Source organism: Bos indicus x Bos taurus, chromosome 2 (genome assembly GCF_003369695.1).
Source record: "Bos indicus x Bos taurus breed Angus x Brahman F1 hybrid chromosome 2, Bos_hybrid_MaternalHap_v2.0, whole genome shotgun sequence".
Classification (NCBI taxonomy): Eukaryota; Metazoa; Chordata; class Mammalia; order Artiodactyla; family Bovidae; genus Bos; species Bos indicus x Bos taurus.
The window spans coordinates 55,126,706-55,145,336 of NC_040077.1; the positions used below are offsets into that span (position 1 = coordinate 55,126,706).

Genomic DNA, 18,631 nt, shown 5'->3' on the forward strand with positions numbered 1-18,631 from the left:
TTACAAAACTACAGTTTAATCTACAGATGTAATAAATTAGTAAATGGTGCCTTTATGATTTGCAAGAGGTAATATACTTTAATATATCCTGTGTTTTCATAGGAAAACAATCATAAAATCTCATAGCTGAAAGGGACCAGAGGCACCCTATATAAATGTCTGTCATGTGCTTGGATCCCCTCAATGGGATCCAATCATGAGAATTCCTCCTGGCATGGAGATCTTTCCTCCTCAGTGTAGCCTAATCAACTCTTCAGTTCAGTTCAGTTCAGTCACTCAGTCGTGTCTGACTCTTTGCGACCCCATGAATCGCAACACACCAGGCCTCCCTGTCCATCACCAACTCGCGGAGTTCACTCAGACTCACGTCCATAAAGTTAGTGATGCCATCCAGCCATCTCATCCTCTGTCATCCCCTTCTCCTCTTGCCCACAATCCCTCCCAGCATCAGAGTCTTTTCCAATGAGTCAACTCTTCGCATGAGGTGGCCAAAGTACTGGAGTTTCAGCTTTAGCATCATTCCTTCCAAAGAAATCCCAGGACTGATCTCCTTCAGAATGGACTGATTGGATCTCCTTGCAGTCCAAGGGACTCTCAAGAGTCTTCTCCAACCACAGTTCAAAAGCATCAATTCTTCGGTTCTCAGCTTTCTTCACAGTCCAACTCTCACATCCATACATGACCACAGGAAAAACCATAGCCTTGACTAGACGAACATTTGTTGGTAAAGTAATGTCTCTGCTTTTGAACACGCTATCTAGGTTGGCCATAACATTCCTTCCAAGGAGTAAGCATCTTTTAATTTCATGGCTGCAGTCACCATCTGCAGTGATTTGGGAGCCCCCAAAAATAAAGTCTGCCACTGTTTCCACTGTTTCCCCATCTATTTCCCATGAAGTGATGGGACCGGATGCCATGATTTTCGTTTTCTGAATGCTGAGCTTTAAGCCAACTTTTTCACTCTCCTCTTTCACCTTCATCAAGAGGCTTTTTAGTTCCTCTTCACTTTCTGCCATAAGGGTGGTGTCATCTGCATATCTGAGGTTATTGATATTTCTCCCAGCAGTCTTGATTCAAGCTTGTGTTTCTTCCAGTCTAGCGTTTCTCACGATGTACTCTGCATATGAGTTAAATGAGCAGAGTGACAATCTACAGCCTTGATGTACTCCTTTTCCTATTTGGAACCAGTCTGTTGTTCCATGTCCAGTTCAACTGTTGCCTCCTGATCTGCATACAAATTTCTCAAGAGGCAGGTCAGGTGGTCTGGTATTCCCATCTCTTTCAGAATTTTCCACAGTTTATTGTGATCCACACAGTCAAAGGCTTTGGCATAGTCAATAAAGCAGAAATAGATGTTTTTCTGGAACTCTCTTGCTTTTTCCATGATCCAGCGGATGTTGACAATTTGGTCTCCGGTTCCTCTGCCTTTTCTAAATCCAACTTGAGCAACTCTCTTAGAGTGTTCTAGTTGTAGACATATTTTATACTTATAAGATTCCATCTATTAAGTTATAAGATATTTATTAGAAACTGACTGTATTCTAGGAACTGGGTTAAATGCAAAATAAAGAGGCCACCCTTGACTGCGTGGAATATTCACTCTGCTAGTATAAGTCATACCTCTCATGGTGATAAGCCCCTTAGTCAAACATCAGAGGAAACAAGTCCTCATTCTTTCTTGAGTATTCCTGTTAAAGACTTGAATGATCTTCCTGATTTCAAAGAATCTGGGATAAACCTAACATTTCTTTATTCATTCATAAAATCTAGGTTATGCTGTTACCTTTTAAGTTGAGAATAATCTACTAAAAAAAACAAAACAAAACAAAACATAGTTTCAGTAGCCACCAATGATCAGTATCCCAGTCAAAGGTAGTTCAAAAGACACTTTAAATTTTTATATTTAAATTTACCCTCCAATTCATGCATTTTGAATTGGTTGTTTAATATAAAAGATGAGTAACTAGATTCTGTAGTATTAGAAAAAAAATTCCCAGTTATTTAACAAATGCTTAGCACTTTTCAAACACAAGTGAGTCTCTATATTTATTTGGTTTCCAGCATCTCTACATTAGGGCTTCCCAAGTGGCCCTAGTGGTAAAGAACCTGCCTGCCAATAAGAGACGTAAGAGATGTTGGTTCGATCCCTAGTTTGGGAAGATCTCCTGGAGTAAGAAATGGCAACCCACTCCAATATTCTTGCCTGGAAAATTCCATGGACAGAGGAGCCTGGTGGGCTATAGCCCATAGGGTTGCAAAGAATCGGACAAAAATTTAGCACACACGCACACGTCTCTCTGTATGAGTAATAAATGTCTCCCAAACTTCATTTTTTCATATTTTACAATACTATTTTTGCAATATATGCATACTACTGACATAATAACTTTCTAAGATTTTGATTATGTCAATTTATTTTAATATATGCAATAAAATAATATATATTAAAGGTTTAAGTTATTAGTTATATTTTATGTTTTAAAATAATACATGAACATTAAATATTTAAAATTTTCTATTTTAGTTCATTTAACATATCACAGTTTGTAAAACACTAGGCTAGATGCTTTCTAATTCTTTTCCTCCACAAACGTTCGGGACTCAGTGTCTTTCATTGTCTTTAGCCCTTTCCATTTAGGTACTATATACATTTGCATGTTATATGTTACATACATTTATGATAGTACCTATTTTTAAGCATTTTTCTATAACTGTAATTAAATGCACCTTTAAATAATCTGAAATTTTTCATTGCTATTACTTTAAATGTCCATAAAAATTCAATCATTTTACCTTATATTAGACACTTGAAAAAAAGTGCATATATGTGTGGGACTTTATGGGCGTTATATTCTTAACAGTACCAGAACAAATAAACCTCAGTTTGCATTCAGAAAAATTACCTTTAAATGACTGAAGGTTAATGGGTATTTTGGTGTCAAATCATCAGCCTGAGACTTTTAAAATATATTTTAAAATACCATTTCTAAGGACATATATGAAAAATTAAATAAGAAAAATTGTTATTAATTTGTCTCATTTAGACTCTCAGATGTACCTTGATCTCAAATGCCTTTCAAAGTAGCTCTTGACTGAAAAATAAGACAGCATGATAACATCAAATGAGAGGAAATAAAGTTCAAACCACAGTAGTTAACACTTTTTACTTTGGCATTGTCTAACCAGCCAACTTAAAAAAGACTTTGAATTAATAGCACTAAAAAGAACAAACCTAACTTGTTCTTCTGTAGTATTATAATATTGCTTAAAATATAGTTCCATTATGTAGTATACAGGGCATTTTGCATCATATAATAAAATTAGCTAAAATGTCGGCCATCTTTTCTATAAGTATCCATTTGATCACTCTCTCTGTCCATAGACCCAAATAATCCTTACCTCGTGTTTTAAGAATGTTTTGAGGTTTCAGGAAATAGTAACTTTTGTTTTTCAAGCATATTACCTATAATCACCACTTCATTTTCTCCACTAAAGTACCTTCCACTTCCTTTCTGAATATGCACTTTTCTTATCTTTCTTTGTTCTTGTTCAGTCTCTTGGTTGTGTCTGACTCTGAAACCCTATGGACTGCAGCATGCCAGGCTTCCCTGTTCTTTACTGTATCACTATTATTTTTCTAAGGTCACTCAAAACTCACTTCAGTGAAGTCTGCCCTCTCCTTATATAAGTTAGAAATAAGCCCCCCTTTTTGAGATACTGTAGTAATTTGTCTCTCTCTCTCTTTTACAGCCTTTGCCATTTCCTAGTTTTTTTTTTTTTTTTTTTTTCCCCTGATTACCTAGAAGACTTCTGCTGCATCTTTTGCTTAAGTGAACTTTAGGGGACCAATGGTGTTCCTCCAAATTTGTGCCTGGTATTTGTTGGTAGAGCGGTTTACCCCTCAGAAAGTATCCAAAGCACTACCTGATTTACTTTTTTGTTTCCTAAAGTAGGCAGCACAGTGCCTTGCACTTTTGTGGTGGGTGCCAAATAAATATTTGTTGATTGACCGAATGACCGATTAAGTAAACCAACATATGAAGGGAACATTTTCCTTAATACACATGTGTGTTTATTCAGGTTTTCTTTTCACTTCACTCCATGTTATAGGTCATCTTACAAAGACATGTGTATGAGTTAATCAAAATCTTGTTAGCAAAGTCTACACATTAGTTTTGTAATGTATAACCTCATGTCATCCCCTGATGGATATACTGGGTTCTGGGTGAAGTCGCTTAGTTGTGTCCGACTCTTTGTGACCCCGTGGACTGTAGCCCACCAGGCTCCTCCGTCCATGGGATTCTCCAGGCAAGAATACTGGAGTGGGTTGCCATTTCCTTCTTCAGGGGACCTTCCTGACCCAGGGATTGAACCCAGGTCTCCTGCATTGCAGGCAGATGTGTTAACCTCTGAGCCATCTGGGAAGCCCGATGGATATACTGTGAGTCTCTATTTTCTGATGACTAATAGCCTTCATAGTAAAGAGCTCTTTCTTCCATTCAACCTACTTATTACATTCATTAGATTATTCTATTCCTTTTGCTTTTACTTCTTGAGACAGATAGAAATAGATACACCTTAAATCTCTTACAATGGTAACTAGCTTTTCTGTTTTAAATGATCACATGCCCAGTGATTTTTTAAAATCTGTTTTGAAAACTGTTTTTAACTTTCATGATAAAATGTATGCAAAATTATTGTGAAACTCTTAACTGTCATAAAATTATTATATTATTGGTAACCAGTCCTTAATACTCCAACTTTGTCATGCACTTATATCAAAGTTTATCTCTTTATTTAGTCACATTTTTGTTTCCACATATAATACAATGTTAGGTCTTAGACAATAGTATGTGCTAAATATTTGCCTTTGTATCTACAACATCTAGCATAGTGCTAGCTAGCTGTTGTGCTTTTAGTAAATGGTTATTGAATGTCTGGGTAATGAATAAATACAGGGGGGCTTTTGAGGGATAAACGATTCAACCAACAATACCCAGCACGAATTTGAAAAACATCATCAGTTCCCCTATAATTCACTTTAACAAAGTGAAACAGACGATGAGTAACTGCCATAGAGATTCTCACCTCCTTCATTGTTTCCATTACAAATTCAGACCAAACTTAAAATGATTTCCTAGTGGCCTTTCCAAAATTAACCCTCAAGAGATTTTAACCTTTAATAGTCCAAGATAGTCTTTTTAGTTTAACAGATAAAAATGGCAGAGTCTGAAAGAGTTCATATTCAAGGTTTACACATACCTATTACATTAACACAGCAGAATATAGAAAATCTCTTGTAACATGAGAAAACAAGCAATGACTATTATGTCTTTTTATATTATCTGTCATGTAAAATTGGGGAGTAAGCAATGACATCACTACAGAATATTTTTGCTTGTTCAAATATGAAAATTAATCCAGATTAGAGTTTGGGTGCTTTAAGAAATTAGTATAAAATCTAAAAATAATTAGAAACCTAAAAAACATAAAAACAGAAATATAACTAGATGTCTTGAAAATAGTTAAAAATAGCAAATATTTTTCATATGTATTTGTTTTCATTTATGAAAACAAAAACCTTAGCTCATGATGAAAGTATTTTTAAGCACATGCTTTCTTCCCTAAACATTTATGCACACAAATATGGAAATTCCCTTTGTATAATATTGTCATCAAAATGGAAACAGAAATTTATATCAGTTTATGAAGCTCTACAGTGATAGAAACTTGGTCTTCTAAATTGCCTTTATTTAGACTTCTGATAATATTGAATACTTAAGGGATCAGAGGTTTTTTTTTTCAGTCAAATATGGCTTTTTTAATGTTTCATTTATAATAACAAACTAAATGGATTTATGATTGAATTATATTAATTTACTATTTTTCTTATTTGTGAAGTATTTCATGATCTGTTTACCTAAAAATGATAGGTATTACTGGACAGGTTGATTAAATAAGATAATCTTTTCTGAACTATAATTGTAAATAATAATACTATGCCTTTAATGTTAAGTACATTTCTTTCAAAGTGTTTTTATATCTAGAAATTTTTTAAAAAATTGAGGTTTATCAATACCATTTTTGTATCTTCCATATATATGTGTTAATATGTGAAATTTGTTTTTCTTTTTCTGACTTCCCTCACTTTGTATAACAGGCTCTAGTTTTATCCTTCTCACTCTGACTCAAATGTGTTCGTTTTTATGGCTGAGTGATAGCTTATTGTATATAATGTACCACAACTTCTTTATCTGTTCATTTTCCAGGGCAGGAATAGACTCACAGACATAGAGAACAGAGTCTGGACACAGCGAGGGAAGGAGAGGATGGGAACAATTGAGAGAGTAGCATGGACAAATATACACTACCATGGACAAATATACACTACCATATGTAAACTAGATAGCAAGTGGAAAGCTACTGTATGGACACAGAGAGCCTCAGCCCAGTGCTGTGTGACAGCCTAGAGGGTTGGGGGATGGGAGGGAAGTTCAGGAAGGAGAGGACGTATGTGTACTTGCAACTGTTCATGTTATTATATGGCAGAAGTCAACACAATATTGTAAATGAATTATTCTCCAATTTAAAAAAAATAGATGAGAGGAGGGTTTGATATTTCTGTTTCCTAGATGGGAAAGTGAGGCTGCTCACTTTTTAAGGTGCTCATACTTGATGGTTGCACATTAGTCAGTTCAGTTCAGTCACTCAGTTGTATCCGACTCTTTGCCATCCCATGAACCACAGCACTCCAGGCCTCCCTGTCCTTCACCAACTCCCGGAGTCTACCCAAATCCATGCCCATCGAGTCGATGAAGCCATCCAACCATCTCATCCTCTGTCATCCCCTTCTCCTCCTGCCCTCAATCTTTCCCAGCATCAGGGTCTTTAGAAATAACTCACAACTTCAAGAAATGGTGTTAAGAATTAGATAAAACAAGGTATAAAGTGCCAGAGAGTGCAAAAAGCTGGGGCTTATTAAAGTTAGTTATGTTTTCAATTACAGTTGGTCTTAGTGAACTGGTATTTCTCAAAGCAGAGGAGGAAAAAAATGAAAGGAAAGTCAACAGTGAATTAAGATTTCATTTACTGATTAAGTGTAATAAACAGTGCATCTATTAATTTATCATTGTGTAACTTACTAATATCTTGGGTTCTGTTTGTTTATCCTTGGACTGTTATATTTTGCCAATATAAAAAAACATATGCATAAAGCATAAAATAGTACAGGAGTGTGAAGAAGTGTGGAAAGCCATTAACGTTATTACTAAAAGTTTAGGATAAATGAACTATATAGGTAGAAATATGAATAAGATAGCATGTTCATCCCAATAAAATGACAATAAAATCTTTATTGCATCCCACATCATTACTTGCTGTATTTTGCTTATATTGGATATAAAGAAAAAAGATATTGCAGATTCTTTCTCTGTAACACTTAAAAGCCATGATTAATTGTCTCTTTATTTCTTTCTACTTATAATGGCATGTTCCTTAGGCTTCAGATGAAAGGACAGAAAATAAAAATGTAATAGAAAAATGTATCCTAATTTCACTTGAATTTTGTCCCCATGGGGTGGGGTAAATAAGCCAAGCCCTATAGAATACATTGTAGATATAAGCAGCCCTGAGATATTAATACTAAACCAGAAATATAAGAAATGTCCTCATTCATTCTTGCTATGGTATTGCTTGGTCTCACAGCATCCAACATTACATGCACTCTGCCTAAAACTTACAACCTCAATGAATTCTTAATTTATTAATACACTGGATAGCATATTGAAAAGCAGAGACATTACTTTGCCAACAAAGTTCCGTCTAGTTAAGGCTATGGTTTTTCCAGTGGTCATGTATGAATGTGAGAGTACGACTGTGAAGAAAGCTGAGCACCGAAGAATTGATGCTTTTGAACTGTGGTGTTGGAGAAGACTCTTGAGAGTCCCTTGGACTGCACGGAGATCCAACCAGTCCATTCTGAAGGAGATCAGTCCTGGGTGTTCTTTGGAAGGAATGATGCTAAAGCTGAAACTCCAGTACTTTGGCCACCTCATGCAAAGAGTTGACTCATTGGAAAAGACTCTGATGCTGAGAGGGATTGGGGGCAAGAGGAGAAAGGGACGACAGAGGATGTGATGGCTGGATGGCATCACCTACTTGAAGGATGTGAGTTTGAGTGGACTCAGGGAGTTGGTGATGGACAGGGAGACCTGGTGTGCTGCAATTCATGGAGTCGCAAAGAGTCGGACATGACTGAGCGACTGAAATGAACTGAACTGAACTGATAAATAATTATTTAGGTGTTTAAAATAGCAGAACTAGGCAATAAAGCCAAGTGTAGCAGCTTCAGGCTGATAAGCTTTGCTCAGTACAAAAACTCTTTCAGACTGTCTGATCTCTACTTTATTGAATGTAAATGATTTATTAATTTAAAGTCTTTGTTCATCTTATTCTTTCATATTTTTATCAATCATTAATACAGTCACATATATAATAAATATTATTACATATTTATTGGTATTTTTATAAACTAAAAACAATATAAAACTATTAGGGTAAGTCCCTATTCTTTCTTATTTACGAAATGGATTCATTTTCTTTTTACCTGTTGCTATAGTGTCAGTTATTAGAGGGTATTATTCATTGCTCTCTGCTTGATTAAATTTATAGTAATATCATCTGAAATTGTCTTTCCCTTCTAATTATATCTTCTCTCATGTCCTTTTCCTGAAACACAGCATTAGCAGCTCCTGATTGTGATGTCCCATCTTTCTTTCAAATGCATTGGGGATATCTGTTGATACATGCCAAAACCACCAGGACAATGAGAGGAGAATTAACATGAATAAAATGATGCTTAAGAGGCTTACAGGTGCACCAGAGGAGCCACATCACCTTGATTCAAACCCCAACAACTTCTACTTAATTTATGCCCCAGTTGAACTCCTCACTTACTCTGAGATAATGGTCTCTTTTCTTTGGAATCGAGACTGTTTAAAATAAAATCCTTCAATGTGCTTACCCTCCAATGAATATTTGCTCTGTATCTTGATTCATTCTTTATTTTTGCCTTCTCAGTCAAAGAGAGATATTGGTTTCATTTTCCAAATTTCCCCTTAACCTATATTCTCCACCCTGACCTTTTCCATTATCACCTTAGGAAACATTATATATTCTCACCTTGTTTAGCATTCTCAGTTTTGATTATCTACTAGATCCTCCTTCAGAAACTATTAACCTACTGAAGACTTGCATGTATCAAACAAAATCTTCACTCAGTCTTTTTCTAGGTGTATAATTTCTTTTTTATTCCCTGAATTTGATAATGGCAGCATAAATTCCTAAGTTGATTTTATTCATCATCACTTTACTACATACATTTAACTTGTCAAATTTAGGTTCTTTCTGAGTTATTCTATAGAAACTACAAAGATTATTAGCTTCTCTCATACTTCTTCATCCTTGAGTCTCCCCTTTGGTAATTTATTCATCTCCATCCCAAGTCCATGTTGCTAATTCTTATTGCAAAAGTCCAAGTGCTTATTCCTTCCTTCAAATCAAGACCAACATTTCTAATTGAATGATGAACATTTCCATACAGATGTCTAGTACCTTAATTTAACCACAACTCATTTAGAAAGTAATGCCTTCTAACTTGGAACTACTCTGCCATTTCTATTATATTATTGAAAGGTTGTTGTTGAATCACACGAAGACACTGGGATTCTTGGCCCCCAGAGGAGAAGAATTCAATCTGGGGCCAGAGACAAGGCTTGATCGCTCAGAGCTTTTGTGTAATAAAGTTTTATCAAAGTATAAAGGAGATAGAGAAAGCTTCTGACATAGGCATCAGAAGGGGGCAGAAAGAGTACCCGCTTGCTAGTGTTAGCAATGACGTTATATACTCTCCAATGAATCCAAAGAATGAGGTTGTAAAGACCTCAACAGACCTACTCCCATAATTTACATTTTAAGATAACAGAATTAGCCAGAAGGTTTAATCCAGAGACTGTCCTCAGGCAGGATACATCCTTGTAAAGACCAGGTCTACTCCCATAATTTACATTTTAAGATAACAGAAGGTTTAATCCAGAGACTGTCCTTAATCCAGAGACTGTCCTCAGGCAGGATACATTATTGTTATATAATCCTAAGGAATGTAGAGAAGGAAAAAAAGTTTGTCCTTTCTTCCTCCTTGAGAATTCCAGACCTCTCTCTCCTTGGGGACCCCTAGACTTCTTATCAACCTGCCTAGGAAATGACTCTCTCATAATAGACACTGGCTTTATTAAACAGTTCTAAAAATCATCAAATATCCAGGCTTACTTAAAACCTGCTTTAACTTCCTTCCATCTCATATATCCAATTATGTCCAGCCAAGATTTCTAAGTCTTTCACATTCCTTCTTCAAGTCCAATTTCCTTTTCTACTACCACTATCTTCATCGAATATGATGGTGTTGTCATAGCTTCCTAATTAGTCTTATTGTTTATATTGATTATTTCTCTAATGTTTTCAGATGGTTTTAGGAAAAATATCCCATAATCCTAATGATGGAATTTCTTTGCTTATCGATGTGCAGTACACAATTCCCAGAATTCCCAGTTGTCTACAGAATGGACCCTAATCTCCTTGCCCTGAATTCAAGGTACTAGAATCTTTGAAGTTCACTTCCCTTATGGCCTAAATACTTAGCACTTACCTAGCCTAGTCTAGAACTTGAAAAAAGGGGCGATCATATTCCCTTGTGGAAGGACCCCAGTGTACTACCCAAAATGGATACTGTTGATCTTTGTTTCAGTCTTATTCAGTAGGACCTATGGCTTTTTATCAGAGTAACTATCCTATTTGGAAAAGGAAATAATCAGAATACTCCTGGACTACTAGACTATTGCAATTCAGGAGACCCAAAATGCCACTGTGGCCCTTCGGTCAGAAAAGAACCTTAAGGAGATTAGGTAATCAATGGAGTTTTAGCTCAGATTTGCCTCACAGTGGGTCCAGTGGGTCCCCAAGCCTGTCTTGTGGTTATGTCCCCAATTTCAGAGTACATAATTGCAATGGTTATACTCAGCAAGTGGCAGAATCTCCAAAACTTTCTGTTGAACACTCATTATTTATTGACTTTCAGCCAGTGGTTCCACAGTTTCTTCTACCTGGAAGGCCCTTGTAGATGTCCATAAACATCCAGTCCACATTTTAAGGTCAGTCTTGTCTTGCCCATTATATGCAGTTACGTTGGGATTATCAGACAGAGTATCTGGGTATGCAAAAGCAGGCATCAGGTTTAGTGAGGAATCTGCCAAAGAACCATAAACATGCAGCTGAAAGAAGGTCAGTCACAGGGAATAACAGAGGTAGTTAGAGCCAAACTGAAGGAGTGAGAAAACATAGTCCATTAGTCTCCTTGAGTTTACTTGTAAAAGTGCACAAGTATTAAAGATGGAAAAGAAAGTCCTGTTTGTATCAGTTACAAAACCTCTCTCCAAATCACTTGATTATTATCTAAGTTGGTTTCTTTTTTCTTTTTTAATTAGAGTGTAATTACTTTACAATGTTATGTTAATTTCTGCCTTACAATGATGTGACTCAGCTATATGTATACATACATCGTCTCCCTCTTGGACCTCCCTCCTACCTCCACCTCATCTCACCCATCTAGGTCATCACAGAGCACCAAGTTGAGCTCCCTCTGCTGTATAATAGGTTCCCACTAGTTAACTGTTTTACACATGGTTTCTTAAAAGAGAGATACCTCTTAGCCTCTCACATTGTTCATTATTCACAAACCCTCCCCTGAAACTTCTTGGTCAGTTTCCTAACCTCCAAAATATGACATCCCCCCTCTTTTATATGACTGACAGTGAATTTGACCCAGTTAGAAATATTTCTGTAACATATTTCTTTAATTAAATTATAGGTTCCTGGAGATTGAAAGCTTTGTTTTATTTATCTTTATATTGCCACCTTCACTCTATATAATCCTTGTTGCAAAGTAGACAAGCATGAATAAACATTTATAGGTAAGCTGCTAAGTCGCTTCAGTCGTGTCCAACTCTGTGCGACCCCATAGACGGCAGCCCACCAGGCTCCCCTGTCCCTGGGATTCTCCAGACAAGACCACTGGAGTGGGTTGCCATTTCTATGAACAGCTAAAGTTGAAATTTACAGTGGGTAGATTTTCAAGAATGTCCTTACACTTTTTGCCTAAATACCTTGACATGAATAATGCATGTAGTGTATATTAGAAGGGAATCATTGTTATACTGTAGAATGTAGTTATTATTGATTCAGTTACAGATTAGAAGGAGAAAGCAAGATTTATGAAAGGTGAGGAAAATTGGTAATCTGTGATTTCAGCTTCAGACTAAGCTATGAAATGTTCAAAAAAAGATTTTCATTTTTTTCTGAAGGAGTTTAGTGTACATGTATTCTGGGGAGTAAAAATGGCCAGATTATTACTAAAAAATAAGTGAAAATGATCATGAAAAGAAAGATTAATAAACAGAATATTCACAGAGAAACTTGCTTAAATTGCCAAGATTCACATCTTTGCTATCTTCCTACCCTGAGGCATAAGTTGTCCTAGTTTGTTATATAAACTTTTAATTTTGAACACAGATAAACAATATATTGAGATAAAATTGGCCCAGATCTACCTCTATAAATGTTAATTTTTTTGCAAAAATGTTTGGGGTATATGGAAGTTGGTTCTAGTTCTGGTAAACATAATTTTAATGTTAGTAGATATTGTATCATATGGAATTCCATTTCAGGAACATAATGACACATCGGGTATCTATATCTATGCCATAACAAATAATGCTATGGATATCGTCCAGGAAGAACTGTATTTATTAATTATTGTCTGGTTTATAGTGTTAGGAATATTTAGAAGTAAACCAAAATTTTCTTCATTTCAAAAAACTTGCAAGTGTTGACCAAGTTCTACCCTACTTTTGGGCTTCCCTTGTGGCTCAGCTGGTAAAGAGTCCGCCTGCAATGCGGGATACCTTGGGTTTGATCCCTGGGTTGGGAAAATCCCGTGGAGAAGGGAAAGTCTACCCACTCCAATATTCTGGCCTGGAGGATTCCATGAACTATCCATGGAGTCACAAACAGTTGGACACAACTGAGCAACTTTCACTACCCTACTTTTAACCCCAAAAGTAGACCGGTTAATTCAGTTTGATTAAGGGGTTTTAAAATTGCAAATGCCCACCTTTTTCTGGAGTTCTTAGCTGAAGTAAGCTTAACCATAAGTAGAAAGAAAAAGAAATAGGAATCTGCATATTCCAAAAACACTATAATGAGTTCCTTATAACTCAGGAGTTAATGACTATAAGCACAGTGTAGCTTATATTTCCTGATGCAATTTCCTGACTCATAGTCACATATACTAATTATATCCACATATGCTGATTATGCTTGATTATTACTCAATCTCTGATCTTCAACTAGTTAGTGTTTTCTATAAAATATCCTAACCAACATTTACTTTATTTTTAAAGAATGTATAGTTTCTGTAATGTCCACATCTTTTTTTTTTTTTTTTTGACCATGCCATGCAGACTTTAAGATCTTAGTGCCCCCAACCAGGGATCAAATTGGACCAACAGGGAAGTCTGTTCACAGTTTCTTAAATCATGTTCATGGCATCATTTGGAAAATTCTTTTTTCTTTACTCACATCCCTCAAAGAATAATCCATCATCAGTGTACTAAAACATAAATAGACTTTCATTTAGATTTAGGCTTAAATTCTCTGTAATCTACTGATGCAAGCTAGCTAAGTGAGCCCAAGAAAGGATAATTGAATTATTATATAAACTCCCTTTGGAAAAGTTGAGTAAAATGCAGTGTCTACGGGATGTATATTCTGCATGAGTGTTGTAGAAAACCCACAACCTAGTAAATTGGAAAAGCAATCTAGTGGCTTAGTTGTTTAAGTACTAATGCAGAGATAAAATTGCTTTTAAAAAGTATCACACCCTCTTCCAAGTGAACTTTTGTTTATTTCCTATTCAGGTTGCCTTGGAGAAAGGAGAATGAAGTTAATGTTCCTTTGACATAAGTGCACCATAATGGTGAATACATTAAATATCCTAAAGTAGATGGAATAGTTAGGTAGCTAATTTACTATATCATGAATGGTTAGGGATAATTCATCTTCTACTGTTTCTGTTAACCATCCTTTTGCCTTTTTGCAGGTCTCAGGTGTCAAAGAGTGAACTAGGACACAAGGCAGTTAAGAAGGCACAATGGTTTAGCAGGGAGAACTTTGTCTGAGCCCAAGTTTGCCAGTATGTTTCAAGGTTTTGACCTTGGAAAATCAATTTAAATCCCCCTGAGCTCTGTTTTCTTACTTGTAAAAGAGGGAAATTGGACTAAAGTATCTTGTTTCCACCTTGATCTTTTCATGTATTGATAATGCACTAACTCATCAACAAGACAATCATTGATAATTGCATTTTTCAGATGAAGTTGTTATTAAATTCTTAGAAAACAGCCAAAAAACAACTGTGCCCTAAGTTCTGTTTACTTTATTATCCTCAATGTCACTAAGAGTTACCATTAATGATGCACCTACAGTGTTCAGTGCATTGTGCTGGCAGTGATAATGTTACTTCCCATTAGGAACAAATTTACATTATGATACCAAGGCAGTCCATCCTAACATCACAATGGGTATCTACCATCCAAATTAATGCTGATTTCTGACCACAAGAAAACATTTTAAAAATAATGATATGACTAATTGGACAAGGTAATATTTCTGCTAGTGGTATCTGGTAGCAAGAAGAGGCACAATATAACCTGATGTATAATGACATCTCATTTTATCAGCTTCATTTTCATTTGGCTTGAATATGTTCTTTAATTTCTGATAATGGGCATTTGGTCAGTATTGTTACTTACCAACAAACTAAACAAGAAAAATGTTGTTAGATGCACTGCTGATGGAAATTAATGATAGCCTGTAGATAGAACTAATATTTGTTTATGAGAGTATTTAACAACTTTTTACACAAAAAAAATCATCATTCTTGAAAGAAGCAAAAATATTTAAATAAAAAGGCCATATAGTGATGAAGAATAATTTTTTTAAATTACCATTTAAAAGTAATTGACTAGACTTCAAATGCTAATTCTTAAATGATTTTCCTATATATTAGTTATCAAAGAATTCAAAAATTTAGTTTAAAAATTAGTATTCCCTTTTCTCTCAAATTTTTTTAAGATCAATAATAGATCAGTTCAGTCACTCAGTTGTGTTTGACTCTTCTTTGCAACCCTGTGGACTGCAGCACACCAGGCTTTTTGGTCCATCACCAACTTCCAGTGCTTGCTCAAACTCATGTGCCTCGAGTTGGTGATGCCATCCAGCCATCTCATCCTATGTTGTCCCCTTCTTCTCCTGCCTTCAGTCTTTCTCAGCATCAGGGTCTCTTCCAATGAGTCAGTTCTTTGCATCTGGTGGCCAAAGTAAGAATTTAGGGCTAAAATTAGGAGCAAGAATGTTGACAAAAAATATCCAGGTCTGTAGGCTTGGGACAAAATAAGTTAGCTCGACTTCTCAGTTCTTGATATTTTATCCCCTATGGCCTTGACTTGATTCATAGAGCTGTGTTAAAAATATAAGAACTGAGCAGCATATTTATTTTTGATATTCTCATCTTATGCTGAAGACAATTTCCTATTTGTCAGGCTGTTGACCTACTTAGGTCTTAAAGATATGGAGTAGAGATTGCCTGAATCCATTAGTCCATCCAATTGATTGGATTGACCTTAGCTAAGTTCCTTCTTGCATTACTATTGTATCTGTGCTTCAATTTTGTATGTTGTAGCCATGATGTAATGTTTAAGGTTGATTTACACTACAAGCGAATGTACTTATATACGGCTCATGGAGACTTGGCTCATAATTTCATTAGAAAATTTGTTGTTGAATAGGTAATAAGAATCCATCTTATGTGAAAAAGAAATGAATGTGACTTAATTTTCCAGGGTGATAGTACTTCAGTTAATAAGTATTTTGACACTTTGTGTCTGACCTGTTTTAGTTGCTGAGGGGGGAAAAAATTATCTGCCTTATTTACTTAATAAGTCCTATTGAATGGTGTTAAGAAGATAGCAATGGACCTTTTCAATAATAGCATCAGCCCTAACACAGGTTTCTCAAGTAAATTACCACCTGGCGATGACGAATCTCCTACTAGTTCATATCTATTGAACCTTGGAGACCTAGGAGTTTACATCTATTGCTTCCCTTTAAAAGACTTTAAAGGCCAAGGACATAGTAGAAGATGGTTAGATTAGAAAAGGAAGTGCTGGAATTCCAATCAGCAATGGACTCAGGAAAGATAGGGTTTCGATGAGCAACAGTTACCTTTGCCAACCTGTAAACCTCACATTTCCAGATTCCTGGTTACTTTAGGTTGCAGGCCATGCACAGAGAGCATCCTTTAAAGCCATCATATTCATTCCTAATCTCCTTCCAAAAAGAATAATTTTTAATTCTACCCTGATTTTTATCTCTATTTTGTAGTCTTGATTATTAGAAAAAAGAAGAAACACACTTCAATATTCTGGCCAAAAGAAACTATAGAGCCATATAGTAGTGACCACGGCTAATTAAGGGTCATGTTTCCTCACTGCCTACAGCCAAACTGTTAAGTTTTGATTATGGGAATTCTCTGTCTGTAGGTACCTGTTTGCATATTAATTCTGATAAAAGCAAAGGTGCTATAATGAAAAGGTCAAAAACTTTAAAAGTTCGAATACAGTAAAGTTTATTTCTCTCTTGTGCATCAGTCCAGAGCTGGAACGGCTGTCTTGAGAAGATAGGTTTATTAGGCAAGGTTACCCCGGGCTCCTTTTCTCCTGTACCTCGTCATTTCCAAGCATTTCTCAGTCAGCTGTGCATCTGCCTTCTAGCCCATGGGTAAATGAGGGAGAAAGTAAAGGACATCGCTCTTCTTTTATTGAACTGATGTGGAAGTGTGTGCATCACATTTAGTCACATTTCATTCATGAGAATTTAGTTGTTCCCACATCTAGCTGCCAAGGAGACTGGGACATGTAGTGCTTCTCTGAAAATAGTCATAAATACTTTATTAAAAAAAAAACAACAACAACTAAAACACTCTTGGATTTTTACACCAAAGTTTTCCCAGTATGTTATTATAGTGATCTATGCAATACTGAAATGTTATTTTATTTGATGTATTATCTTTATAAAATGTGGACTGTTAGTCCAAAAATTTTTGTTCTGGGAACATACTTCTGCTTTTTTTCTGAGTGGAACCATGGCAGTGATTGCGGATTTATTTTTCTTTTTATTTATTTTTGCCAGTTCAGGTATTTTGATGGAAACAGAATAAGCCCCCTCAATTACATAGAAATCGAGTCTGTGAAACTTTCACCCAAATATCCCCCTTTTGTGTGTGCGCTCAGTCATATTTGACTCTGCAACCCTGCCAGGCTCCTCTGTCCATGAGATTTTCCAGGCAAAAACACTGGAGCAGGTTGCCATTTCCTCTTGGAGTGGATCTTTCCAAGCCTCAGGGATCAAACCTGCATCTCCTGCATTGGCGATTCTTTAACACTGAGCCACCTGGAAAGCCCATTCCCCTTTTCCTGCAGGTATTTGCAATTTAAACTATATTTTTTGTTGTTGAATAGTATCAGCAGAGAGTGGAATGTCTGAGAAATAAGCATATAAGCACTCTGGAAAAAGGAATAGAATAACGGGGAATAGTATGACAAGAAAATGGTGGGTGCAAAATAGTACACCGTGTAAATAGTACACTTTTACCCATCTGTTAATGGAAAAGGTTTAAAGATGTACCCACCACCCTGGCAGAGTTAAGTTGAGAAGAGTGATGGTAGGCTTCTCTTATTTTACAAACATCTAATATTTTTCATCAGCATGTACTGTCTTTGTCATTTTTTGAATCTCAGTAATTTTGAAAAGATACAAGTAAGTAGCCTGGAAAACAGACTCCAAATGGTTTTCTATACCATTTTTCCCCCCAAACTGATATAGCTGCATTTCTTTTTAACTGCTTGACTATTTGTCCCTCCTTCTTGTTTTTGAAAGTTTTGTCCCTCTTTTTTACATATGGGTTTTCAGCACAGTGTTGTGGAAGTGAGAGATAGAGTCAAGATGTGTTGAGAGTAAACTAGAATAGTCTGTAGCCTGGAACTTCTGCTTGCTTACTCACTTGCTGTGGGACCTGGGACACATTATTTAACTTTGTAGACTTAGGTTCCACCTCAATGAAATGGACATATACCATTGAGTACTTACTTGTGCTCATCCCATATTTACAACACCCTTGGAAAGGAATGAACCTTTCAAAGTAAAGAACAGAATTGAAAATCAAACCCATTTTTGTCTGATTCCAAATCTCATCTACTTAGCCTTTGAAGGTTTACTGGAAAGTTTGTATTTGTTTTTGAAACATATAAGGATGTATTCCCATTTAATTGTAGGAGTTTCTAGTAAATTTTTGCCACGACTATTAATAAATACACCCAATAAAATCATTAACATAATGACTGGGTATTTGTGAAGTTGTAACAGAGTCTCTATGAAGATTCATTCAGTGTCTTGAAGATGGAGACGG

General features: G+C 35.9%; 1 protein-coding gene across 1 annotated transcript in view; it reads left to right on the forward strand.

The window, feature by feature from the left end:
• LRP1B (LDL receptor related protein 1B) overlaps nucleotides 1-18,631 on the forward strand; it is a 2,173,551-nt gene that overhangs the window by 627,659 nt on the left and 1,527,261 nt on the right. The window lies entirely within an intron of this gene.